The following is a 12,708-nucleotide window of genomic DNA, read 5'->3' on the forward strand; positions in this document are numbered from 1 at the left end:
TGTGATACCGAATTAACTGAACTCTTTATGCAAACACCGCTGTACCGAACAGGACTAGAAAATCTACGCAGGCATGGAGGAAGTTAATGGCGTTATACGGACCTTTCAACTTCGATGCTAGGACGTATGTGTTCAGGCACACATACCTATATAAGCACATGACAGCTTACAGATCTGTAACCATCGAAATTCAAAGTTATCATTTTGTGCTAATCAGATTGCACGTGATGATTGCTTGTGACGCTCGGTTCGACAGGCCTCCACCCGCTCTTTTTATTCTCGCTATATTGTGGAGTTCCTAGCGTTGCATTTGCAGCAAGCCTTTCTATAGGTCGGACAATGTTGTTTATGTATCTGGCTATGTTGCTCATCTGAATGATTTCAAGAGGGCCAAATATGGATCGGATCGAATGTAAAGAGGCCTTAATTTGATGATACATAGAAGGCTGTCTCAAACAGCACAGTGGGTTCTTCTGACTAATCGTTGTCAGACGAAGTATTTGCCAAGTCCTATTTCGTAATGCTGGACACTCATCGTTATGATTTTACACATCACAGACAGGCCTCATTAGTGCTGTGACAAAGAGAGCGCAGGAAGGAGACTTTAGTCGAAGCCGGGTGTGATATTGAACAACGGCAGAAGTTCAAGATCGTTGGTTTCAGGCTGCTAACTTAATGTGACCTTGTTCTATCGAGCAATATATTATCAGACTTCCTTTATGTATTTCATTAGTTCCCTTGTATTGTTTATTCTTGAGCGTACCATTTCTGGCGGACTAGCGTATGCTAAGATAATTCGTTGGCCCGATAGCTGCAATGTATGCTAACAAAGCTTCACTACGAAATGGCTATTCAGTAGCTGATTCAAGGTTATCTAGGTACGGTTGGCCATACAATTGAAAGGCAAAAAATTCTTAGTAACGAAGTTTTTAAGGTAAAGATAGTTAATTATTGACGGGTTGAGCGTTGGTAAAGAGCAGAGTTAGTGCAATGCAGAGATCATTATTGCTCATTCGAAGCCCCTGGCTGGTGAGCTATAGTTATCAAAAATACACATTTAAATATCTGCCTCCGTCACTAACAGTCAGCATAGCTTATGCCTGGCGATGCCTGGTCAGATATATACGATTAGGGGCATATGTACGATGCATCGATAATACTTGTCTAGTTGAACGAACTTTGATTTAAATCATACTGAAAATTATTTTTCGTTTCACGTTAGGAACAAGAGAATCTAACGACATTCATTTAAAAAAAATATCGTAAGAACACAGCATATTCGGTAGCTAAAAATATTGGAAATGAGAAGGATTTAAAATGAGGTAAATGTTTCGTACTGATGCAAAAAATCAGCGATAGAAATTAAATTTCTAAAAAATAGCGTTCTAAAAAATAAGCGGTACTTCAGCTATTGCACTATATGAGTAGGTGTAATCTATAAATATAAATTAACACTAAATAAAAATTTACTTTGTTTGTTGTTACGTTGCTGTTTAAAAGCTATATCATTTTTAGCTGTTGTCTATAGGGCTTGTTCGGTTAATGGGAGTAACTAAAAACTGCGATTATATTTCAGCGTTTTTTTAAATGTAGGATAAGTATATCCATGTGTTTCCTACGATATTCTTCCTTGCAATAGGCTGGGAATAATAGAATTTACAACAGCTACACAGAACTAGGCACTGTTACGCCCTTGAAAAGGTATGAGTTACAGCCATGCCTTGAGGGTGCGCCAGCTTCCATTTAATCTTGACCTTTTTTTCTTTCTAAGAAAAATTCTTGTGGAGCATCGCAAGGAAAAATTGGCATGAGTGAATAGATGTCTTGCTTATGTACCAGGGACATCGAGGGATCGCGCTGTTGTTTAGTTAGATCTCTCTTTACATAGGTTTCCTAAAAAAAAAAAACTATACCACCATGTTGCACCTAAGCTAATATGTATTTCAGCTCCAGAGCGTTCAGCTATACGATCACAAATAATATGAGAGGCATTAGCCTCATCTTATTGTACATATATATGATTTTGGAAATAGTTCCAATTACCGATACTGATCCGACGCCCTTTTCGACCAGCACACGTCGTACAAAACCTACCGGGATTTATCCCTTTCCAGCCAACCGCAATTCAATCATCAAAACTCATCACGATTTTTTTTCGGTGTCGAAGACAACGTCACCTAATTCCTAAAAAGAGAAATAATTACGCTCCTAATAGCTCAATTCTTCTTCGCCTTCAGCATTAAGGAAGCGTGCACTGGCAGGCACGAAGTGACCTCCTATGTCGAAGTGACTTCCATCGCTAAAACAGAGCGATGCCATACTCCATGCGCCGTTGCTGCTGGTCCCAGCAATGTCAAATAAACTTCACTAGCGGAAGTGGTCTTGTCTTGACTTCCGCTTCTGCTTCGAAAGCACGTTTCCGTTTGTCAAGGTCAGATCAATCCACGAAACAGGGAACGGAATTGACACGAGCTCTCTTGAAGCGACGGATCCGCGCAGAACTATAGGAAGATTTATAAACAGCGAGGAAAGGAAGAAATCAGAAAAAAGAAAGCTTCGCAACGGACTAGCGCTGGCAGTTGTTCGTAGTGCTACGTTGAGGTGCTCAACCTAGCCAGTTTAGTAGACTCGCTCCTAAAAATGCCTTCCCCTGGCCACCAGGCGCGGGTACTGCAACCGCCATCGCGCATCTCTAAATGGCCTGTTTCTTTGGGGTAACGATGTTTGTTGCCCTCCTGTATCATGTCTAGCAAAAAAATTTTCATTTAGTTGTCGCCAGATTTCTTCTCCTTGGCAACGGAGCGCCCAACCGCTGTCAGCATGGGCGACAGTAGCAGCTGCGGTTGGCCGATTGGACAGAAAGAAACGACTATTGAAACCAAACACGATGTTTTTCTCTTTCCTCTCTATCCGCTCATCGCCACCGTTGGTGCATCGCTGCAGACAGATACCTGCGGGGCTACTTAGCATCGAGCGGGTCGAACACCCTTACCAACTTGCCCACATTCTCCTGAGGCTGCCCTTTCTCTGAACCTGCAAGAGCTGCAAAGCCGAACACATTTCAGTCCTCACGTGCTCCTTTCACTTGTTCACCACGCACTACTACATGATGGAAGGTAAATAGGGGACTCAGAACAAGGCCTGTGGACCACTTGGTCAGTTGTCGGAAGGATGAAGTCAGTTCGGGGAAAGTAAGAGGGGTCTGGTGGCCTAAGAGAAGTTGGTGATATGGACAGGATTACTGACAAGGTTGTGAAAAAGAACCACTGCGTGAACGGCTGGAGTCGTACAGACTCAGATGCAAAGCTTCGAAGGAGATGGAATAGGACGGGATCAGATTCCTGCGCCACAACACGCTGCTTTTCAGTGAATTGCCGATGCTACTTTTCCCTGTATTTATTGTTAGTATCTTCTGGAAAAGTCGATAACAGAGGAAAAAATAATTGAAATACTGTGGTAAATTGCCTGATTGAGATACCCTTTTTGTATATCTGTCGTGTCTTTTCTTTCTCTCTTTGAGTTATGTGTGGATACCTTTAGCAGTCGAAACAGTAAGCAATTTAGCTTTAGTAGTGCAGCTTTAGTAGACTGTGGCTCAATCTGTCTGCTGGCATCCAAATATTTCTGAACATATGATGTATTTATCATGGTGTTATGTAAGAATGGATCGTGTTTGTGATCGGATAGCGGCGCGGACGGTGACCAAATAGTTGAAATATAAAGGGCTAGATACTTGTGAGCTCATGGTGCGCAGGATTGCATCGCAGGTCTAGTCCAACTGGTCTGTGAGACAATCTAAAGAAAAAAATCTGACCACATTCAAATTCGATTGAGTTGGAGCTATGTTGAGCAACTGCGCAGGATCACGCAAAAGTCCTGTAACGTGGTCTGCGAACTTCAACTGAGGGAAAAGCTAATTCAAAACTTCGTATAGAAAAGAAAAAAAAACTAGACTTTATCGTTTTCATATAAAAGCATGAAGAGCGCGCACCGCATGAACACAAAACAAACGAAGCTTTGTCGTATGAACATTACCAATAGAAGGGAAAACTATCCAATCCAGTTGTGTTAGTCGATAACGACAGCGTGTATGGCAAGGCTGTACTGCATTACTGGCTCGATAAACTCTGCTATTATAGCAGGACTCGAAGAGGTCCTTGATGCTGTACGTAAAGGAAAATCTACTGATAGAAACAGTCGTTAACAGAAAGAACCACATCAGAAACCAATCGTGTTTTTAAGCCCTCCCTAGCAGTGTCCGTGGATGTGGCGATCGTTAGTGCTAGAATAAACTGTATTTGACATACGCTAAAGATTTTCGCATTGAAATAGCTCACGAGATTTCGATAAACTCGCATAGTCGACGTATATAAATATAGTTAAGATCAATTCAGGAAGCGTGGGCTAGTGTTGATCAAAGCAGCATGCGAGCTCTAGGCCTACCAGATACCTAGTGTTCGAATAATCATAAAATGGGTCGTTTTTCTTCTATAGTTTGTAAAATCTTGACTATACTACAGAGTAATGGTCCATGAAATATTGAGGGCTCCTCTCTGCCTAGCAAACGCCGTATTTCATATTAATTTTATACTGCAGAAGAATGATCTTGCATATAAACCTCTGAACATTTGTTTTCCGTGAAAATGTCTACTGCTAACACCATGTATACATTCTTGAGCGTACTGAGCTGTTCGAGGGTTAATCAATGCGCTATAATGGTGTAACAAGTGCAGGCGAACACGCTTTGTGATGTGATAGATCTAGCAAGTCGGGTAATCCACGTATTTTTAGCGAGATCCTTAACCTTTACGTTCAGAGAGGTATATGTAAAACAGCCATACTTTTAACTCGCTCCGCGCCTAACTACATCAAATATAGACAAATCGCAATAGTCATCTTCGGGCAGTTCGTGCGTGCAGCTCAGCCGAACTTCAACGTCCATTGGTGACATCTGCTTTCCTTAAGAGTATCCGGCAAACCGTACAGTAAGACCCGTACGCCGTTAATATTGATGAAACATTGTCGTGTTTGCTTGGCGACTAGGTTTTTCTTTTGTGGAGGCCACAGCCGACGTCATCATCGCTCAAGGAACTAAATCAGTTTCCCGATTAAAGTTATTTGTTAACCAAGCCTTATACGTCTTGTACGGTCAGAGCTGAATGATCGGAGCGCATTCTAAGCACTTACAAATAGTCGGGAACCGTAGCAGTCTAGAACTAAGCGGGCGAACTTAACCTAGTAATCGTAGACACTGTATCAGGGACTTCGCCTTGTGACATGTAAGAAACGTTTGGGCATACATTGTTCTGTCGGAATCGCTGGGCGGGTTTGAGGTTAGGATTAAGAAACAGTAAAGGTTAAAAGGAACATAGGCAAAACATTTGAGAATAATCGAATTCAAAGATTTTTCTACCACTGTCAGGTTTTTAATCGAGTTGATATAATTAGGTTGGATGACAAGTGTGATTTATGGGTCGTCCGAACTCTAAAAAGGCGATTGTTGGTATAAGCTTATCCTGCTTATTACAAGGAATTAGTCCACTGGCTGTACGTCAAGTTATCTGTCTGGCTATACCTCCCATACACTCTCCTGATATGTTTAACAAAACAAATGAATTTCAGCCACACATCATGAAATAACTAAAATGAAAAAAAAAAACTATTGTCATATAATTTACAACACATACATAATACCAATTGCCATTGAACTCTAAAGGACATCGGCCGAATTCTTTTCACTGAGTGCAATGTAAAAATATGTATGTAAACATGCTCTAGCTTATCAATGAAAATAGTGCAATCGGACGGGTAAGAAGGATCCTGGAGAGGTAGTCTAGGCAAGGTTCTCCTTGGAATTTTCTCTGAGACGAGGGATGTGCAGTACCGGTGCATGATGTTTCACAATAACAAAACTAAGTTTGGGATTATCTCTTACGAAAATTCGGCTGCCGTAGGAAGGACGCAGTTCTACAAACCAACTATCCTATCACGTCTACCAAAAATTAATAGCAGTCTATCTTACCTTTGTACCCCTACAATATATCCCTTAAATGTAGGATGGCTGTAAGGAAAATCGTCGAGAAAGCTACTCTATCTAGTACCAGTTCTACGGCCAGCAAATATGCCGTATATGGCCACCTGAAACAACGGCTTTAGCAACAGGCATTTATGACGGTATCAATCGTATAAAGATAATGGGTTTGCCATTTAGGCATAGATCTGAAGAGACCGTTGGATTAACGCCGGCAGCCATCGCTCTGGTCCTGCGTAATTACCTGGCAGCATATGTTGTCTGATTGGTTAAGTGCTACTACATCTTAGAGAAAATAATGACAGTCTATGCGGTCGGCCATCGCCATTTAGTATATCTACCACAGCGTGTACTTTAACCGGTATAATCTCCATTCTTAATAATAGCAGTATATACTCCGTTCGAATTGATTGTTTGCTTGCTCTAGGTGGGGCGCGACCAAGGCAAGCTAAAACTAACCTATCCAACTCCGGGTTCGATTGCGCTACTCAGGCAATTTGGTTTGGATTGCTATGGTATAGCTTTACTATTTGTTTCCCCATGATAAGCGATCGTTAGCCCACATATTCGACCAAACATAGTGTGTCTAGAGGGTGTGCAAGAGGATACACAAGCACGTTATACGAATCTGACTGATAGCTATACCCTTTCCATCCATGCGCGGTATGAGATCATATAACCATCGGCAGCCGCCGTCTTTGCTGCCGAAAACGCTGATCAAAGGGCCTACTCTTGTCTATTATCAGAGATGAACGAGTCGACTCGTATTCGACCGTAGGCGATCATCGCTTTAGCTCCATCAGGCGTTCCCTGTCTCGCCTAGGGCCCTAGTGCATTGAATATATCGGACTAAGGGTAGACTGGAAAAGGCTTAGCCGTCGGGAACTACGAAACTATGCTGCCTTCCTCCTGTGTCCTCCTGTATTCCGATTGCTCTGAGCAGCGGCCGTATGAACAATGATCGGACAGACGAGAATCAAGATCCTCCTCTAAAGCCACGAGACGAACTTCGTGGCGGCCATGACGCCTGCCAGGACGCTCCGATTTTGACAGTAAGTACGGTGTCGGCTGCGAGGATATCGCGTTTGGGATGTCTGGATGGATTAATGCGTTAGATGTTGTGGCTGACGTAACCGTGAGCTCGCTCCATCGTGATAGTCGTCGACGGCTAGATTGCGTTCCATTGTTCAACCATTGCCGAAGTAGTCATTCCCTTTTTGCGGTAGCTGGAGAACGAACAAGTGACTTGGTTGTGGCCTGAGTGAGGCGGCCGGCCAGAGTGTCCGGCACATCAATGCTGATTGCCTCGCTGTGTAGTCCGTCTATTCGGCCTCATTAAAACGTGCTTACGACTAGTGACCGATGGCGGAAACCCAGGCATTAAAGGAGAGGTCCGGCTAGAATAGGCGATTGTATGAGAGATAGTAAAGAGCTCAACTGTGCTGAATGATACGACATCGGGAAAGCTTTGGGACCCGCTTTCTATCCCCTGCCTCATAATCTGCCCACTTCAGATGAATAGCAGGAGATAGAATGAATACGCATAAGCTGTCGTCTCATTTTCTAGACTGCTTGGAGTATACACCAGGGCAGTATATGAGCTCATAGAACGCGCATGGTGCATGTACCCTGTTTCGAGTTACAGGGTCTATGATAAGGAACGCAAATAATAGACATGATTTTATTGGATGCTTATAATAACAAAGGAAATAACTGCTACAATACAGGCATTGAATAGAGACGAGTTGCCGTTTATAAAATGTACAGCACAAGGCGATAGAATTGGTGGGATAGAAGGACCGGAAGCAGAACCGGGTCTTCCACTACACGGTCTCAGTTATCAATTCTCCAGGCGACAGCGGGAGATAGCTTAATATCAGCTCTAGTAGAGTATTGTTCTCATCTCCAGCCTATTTTATGCTACTGGAGCACACTTAGCCAAGGCGTCTTGGCAAAAGGATGACAACGTGGAAATAAGCGCTGGGGAGAACGTAACATACACAAGTTACGTAAGAACGATAGGTGTTATTGCAGAAGCAGTGTCGCTTTAAGAGAGCGCCTCAGGACTCGTCTGGTGGCATTTGGTGTACGCCCAAATAATGTAAGCAGTGTATTTCGCGTCAAATCAGAATTTGGAGTAGCTACAAACGCTCAGTCGGAAGACAAAAAAAAAAGCTCGTTCCAGCAATACACAATAGCTGCACTCGAGAGTTATTTGAAGCTGCTTATTTATCTAGAAGAAACTACGGCTTACTCAAGTTTGATTAAACCTGCTCAAAAAAGATTGACTGAGGACCATATTTTAATTAGTATGTATACGATTCGTATCTTGTAGACGTGAACAACTGAAGGTCATCGATCAAGGAAGATTAGCCGTACTGAAGAGCACGCATAATGCGCACAACAGTGGGTCTCAGGTAGATTTTGAAACAAACACGAGGAAGAGTGAGTGAAACGTCATGGTAAAGATTCATTGCTTTTGTCATGACACAATAATAACAATAAGGGCTCGTCCAGTAATTAAGTTGTATCTAAAAGATTTTTTTTTTTTTTGTTTTTATGTATAATAATAAATGTAGAAAAATATTTCCTAGGTATCATAGCGATTCTCCTTGTTTTAGTATTGAGTTTTTCCTTAATTGGGGTTCGTTCATCGTTAAAGATCCCTGAAATCTTTGGCATCCATTTTCCGCTGAACTCCGTGGGAGGTAGAAATGCTATATTTTTTTCATTTGATTTTTAACCCTTAGCTATCGCGCAGATGTCATGAAGAAATAGTATTTTTTTGTCAATTACTATAAATAAATGCGGCGAGGACGTTGCAAAAGTACCATCCGTATAAGCAAAAAGCTATTTCAGGCTATATTAAATTCTAATTTTAGTGCACAACTCACAGCTCCGAGAAGTCAACAGGTACTATATCAGCTTTTGCTTATTGAAGCCGTATGACTGTTTGTTTTTTTGTCTCCTATAGAATTCGTGTATACATTTTACCTTATACTCACTTATTGGTTTTTTTCGTATCATATTCAATGAAGTTAAACAGAAAGAAACCTTACATTATAATATCTTCATATGAATTTTGTTGTCCTATTCCAGGTTGTATATTAATAGCTGCAACTGTAGTCAAAGAACCGATGTAATCCTGACATCGAGAAGCCACATGAAGCGCGTTCGGCTGCGGTTGAGCGCTTCTGCGAAGCCACCGCATGAAGCCCACTAACAACAGGTAGTAAAAAACGTTAGACTGACAATTTCTACGCTTCAGCCAGCCAAAGCAATCCGAGCCAGGCGAATGAGGGCATGTTGTGAAGACTTTTCCGACAGGGCAATGCGCATATATAATTTGTGAGCGAGCAAAATGGCAACGAAGCTTACGCTGTTCCTAGCTTGTCTGGTCCTTGATTTCAAGCTGCACGTACGTGTAAAGGCAATACAATGCAGATAAAAACCGGATATGAACGAATGATGGTTTCATTCCCACAATAGGTTCGGGCAGTATCCGACGAAGTAACACGCGATGGCTAACGTACACCAAAGCTGAAGGTCCTTTATGAGCACTGGCGTGCTTGGTATACTATGCGCCAGCTCCCTGTAATTGGTATCATTCAGTAGTTGGCCTCAATCTGCGAAGCGGCTTTCCCAATCAAACGTGATGTCATCAGCATATGGGCACTGGCAACACTTTTCTACGAAAGTACCTCCTATACTCGCCGCAGCTCCTGTTCTGAACGCGTCCGTTCGGCCTTACCGCATTGAAGCTCACGCAGACATTAAAGCCTCACACAAGTTGCTTTTCGTTAGCAGCTACACACATGTGGATATGACGACCTTCATACGTATCTCTTAGAGGAAGCTAGACTCTTCCAATGCTACTCGAGATAGAATTCTGTGCGCAATGACGATTTGCTGCGGTTTCCTAGCAATGAGAAAGGAAATTTGTGGATCCGTCGCAACAAAAAAGAATCAACGCGCTGAACGGGAAACGTCTATAACCCTCGTCCCGGAATAGGGTTCTCTCTGAGAAAGTCACTCACTTCCATCCCAATGGCCAGGTATCTGTTGCAAACGTAGTGCTATGGCAAATGGGGCATAATTGCACCGTGGGCAGGTGACTAACCAGCCCATAGGGTGTTTAATCAACTACGAAAAACAAGCAAAAGCGAACCAATAAAGGATTCACTGTAATAGGCGCAAACATTTATGACGTAATACTGCCTAACGCGTGGCTATCCGCTCTCTATTCAGAATAGTCTGAGAGCGGCAATCAAGGACTTTAACGGATTCTCAGTCTGCTAGAGCTTCCAAATAAACAGGAGATACCTCTAAATCGTGACGGGCTAAGGCGGAAAAGGTGCTCTTTAAAGCGAAATGCTTTAGCCTGCAAGAAAAGGGAATGACTTAGCGTTAGGTTAAGATAAACTACCGTAGCTAGTAAGGAAACTTACACGCGTGCGAACGCATACACGGGCTCTATAGTTAAAGTGGGCTATAAATTGTGTGCAACAATAGAAGGGCACCCATAGAGGAAAAGAACGTATAGGTGTTGGGATTTCCGTCTCCCTAACCAGAAATGGGCTTAAACAAGGGCATGCAAGTGAAGTGCATGCAAAAAGAACAACAATCCAAATCATTGGCACAAACACGGCGATAACTATCGTCGCTAGAGGGCACCTTTGTGTACTTGCCGAAGTTTCGAGAAACGGTGAGCGAGCGCGCGCGGGCTAAAGGGACGGTGGCGGACACAGATTACCGCCGCATGTGGCGCTAGCGCTCAGCATCTATATGTCGACGAGGGTCTAGAGTGACTGCAGAATCGTACTGAAAGGCTAGCAGCGTTAGTCCTAGTTGTCTGACGGCTGCTCTAACTCCCAAAAGCGAGTCATGAATGCTAAGTGCGCCTACGTACAGCTTGTGCATTGGATTCGGTTTCTCTGAAATCCAACACTATAAGCATAGCTGCGGCATTGCTGACGGTGGCCGCCACCACCACCGAGATAGTGAGAGATTCTCAAAGTAAGCTTATACAAGTAACGTTAGGGCATTGATGGAGTTGCGGGGCGGTGGGGTGGAGGCACTTAGAGACACGCCGAATCGCTCTTGACCTGGTAACGCTACGTTTACTGTTGTCGTACAATTCAGCTATTATGATAGGTTTGGTGCCAGATGGTGGCTCTACCACGGGCTTTATACAACACCGCAATCGATGCACAGTTAGGATAGTATTGGATTAGATTGCGTAGGAAACTTGCGCGATGGGACAAGAGACCACTTAATGCGGAAATGCCTTTATCAAGCCCACGGGAGTAGTCTTCGATGTTGACGGCGCTTCGGATACCGCATGGCAGTAGCTTCGCAAGGCTAGATAGTTATACTGATGAAGAGGAAGATGAAAAGCTCAATGAAGGTCCGAAAGAGGAATTTAAATGCTGCAAGTTTTAGCTAACTAGAGGTACGAGAAATACATTTCTCTATAAACACGACACCATCCAAGGATACAAAGTTTGTCACAATCTATTGGTGCGGTGACTGTCTTTTCGACCCGGAACGTGGATGACGGACAAATTGTCGAACCGTAGAGTGGATTTAATGGCAGTATTAATACGTTAGTAATAATGCTACATTGTCTTGCCGGTTTGCGTAGAAACAAGATTCAAATGTGTGCGGGTTAATTCAATGATTCACAAGAAAACAGATTAGCATTTCTCAGCCACTGGTGGTTCACCTATCAGTATAAGTTCTTTCGCATCTGCTCGATAATGTCCCGACAACCTGCCTTCGTATGCTCAAAGAGTGGCTCGCACAAAACCGTTTACTTTCTGAACAAACTTCGTGCAGTCGTATGCGATAACAGGTAATATATTAAAATGGAGTTGCCAGTTTTTCCCTAACTCGCATTTACAAACAAGTTTCTCTGTTTGCTGCGTTTGCTTCAATCGTCTGCTCACAAAAAGCCCGGTTACGTTAGTCCTAAGCTTTTCAGGTTGCACTGGGAATCTACTTAGAAATAAACACCTGTGTTACACACAAAATCACTCCAGGAGTTTTAGATTAATATTCTAAAATTCCAGTCAGCGACAACGAGCTAGAGTCAACAGGACTTTGACATCGAATTGCAAAATTAGACATCCCTTGGAGGTATACGGAACGGTTTTATGTTAGACGAAACCATAATTTGTGATGTGTTACCGTGTTAGCAGTGTCATTTTTAATCTTTAAAAAACTCTTAATGTTGACAATTAGCGTTAAATAAGGGAAACTAGGCTACGTTTTCAAATTTTTAGACAAAAAAAAAGAGTGAGGTACAGAAAACGCTTCTCAAAGGACAACGCAGTTTAAGAACTATAAACCTACATTCATTTTAGATCTGAATATGTCTACACGTTTGGCAGGAAGCGCGCCTGTGATATACACTCAAGTATTTATGGCTATGTTTTTCTCTTATGCGTAAGGTTTTCGTCGATCAGGCATTTGCCCTTTTGGTGCATTTACCTTTCTTTATATATGTGTATTTATATAAAACATATTCACACACAGTAGCTATTCGCAACGACACACAGGGGCTTTCTTCATGTCACGATTCGTCACCGACTCTTATGTTGCCCTACAGGTTGCTCCTGCATGCTTTATATCTATCTTTTTGTATTGCTGTTTTGATTTGTGGGGCGTTATAGCTA

At 42.7% G+C, this 12,708-nt stretch overlaps 1 long non-coding RNA gene across 1 annotated transcript in view; it reads left to right on the forward strand.

Annotated features, from left to right (window-relative positions):
• Positions 1-12,366, forward strand: part of LOC111244551 (uncharacterized) — a 28,055-nt gene extending 15,689 nt beyond the window's left edge. Inside the window, exon 3 of the long non-coding RNA XR_002670952.2 lies at positions 9,131-12,366. This is a non-coding gene — a long non-coding RNA (uncharacterized LOC111244551). The remainder of the gene's footprint in view (positions 1-9,130) is intronic.
• Positions 12,367-12,708: the final 342 nt, after the last annotated feature.

The sequence above is a fragment of the Varroa destructor genome, unplaced genomic scaffold, assembly GCF_002443255.2.
Source record: "Varroa destructor unplaced genomic scaffold, Vdes_3.0 BEIS01000002.1, whole genome shotgun sequence".
Classification (NCBI taxonomy): Eukaryota; Metazoa; Arthropoda; class Arachnida; order Mesostigmata; family Varroidae; genus Varroa; species Varroa destructor.